Here is a 566-nt window from a genome sequence, read left to right on the forward strand (position 1 = left end):
TTAGAGGGGTGGGACGATAAAAGAGAGAAACAATGCCTAGCTAGTCATGAAAACCATAGGGAACCATATTATTCCTACAATCTACTGACAAATTATACATAACAGATCAAGAAATATATCTCTAGATAAGGTTTATTTGAGACCAACTGGTCATTACCCAAGATTTATCTGCAGGACACACAATAATTAAAAATGCCAGAATGGTGGAACTAACCTTCTTGGATGTTTAACAGACATACCTTGAGATCTATACTAATTGGGTCAGAGGGATACAAAGGACAATTTTTGCTCCCTGCCCTCCTAGATCGATTAGTTTCCAGGGACCATGAGCATCTCTCAAAATGTCCTGTAATGGTGGTGGGTCATCTGACCTCTTGATCAAGGAAGCCAAGGAGACCCCACCAGATGGACTTGAACCAGTGTCCAGTCTATAAAGAGGAGGGTCAACACAGAGGAATCATTTCCTCCATGCTTCCAAGAGAAGCCAACAATGGTCAAGCAGGACCTTTGACTTATCTTCACATAGATAGAACTGGTAAAAGAAAGGAGCCAGGGGCTCCTCCCAA

This window comes from Nannospalax galili, unplaced genomic scaffold (genome assembly GCF_000622305.1).
Source record: "Nannospalax galili isolate Female #2095 unplaced genomic scaffold, S.galili_v1.0 scaffold667, whole genome shotgun sequence".
NCBI classification, from domain to species: Eukaryota; Metazoa; Chordata; class Mammalia; order Rodentia; family Spalacidae; genus Nannospalax; species Nannospalax galili.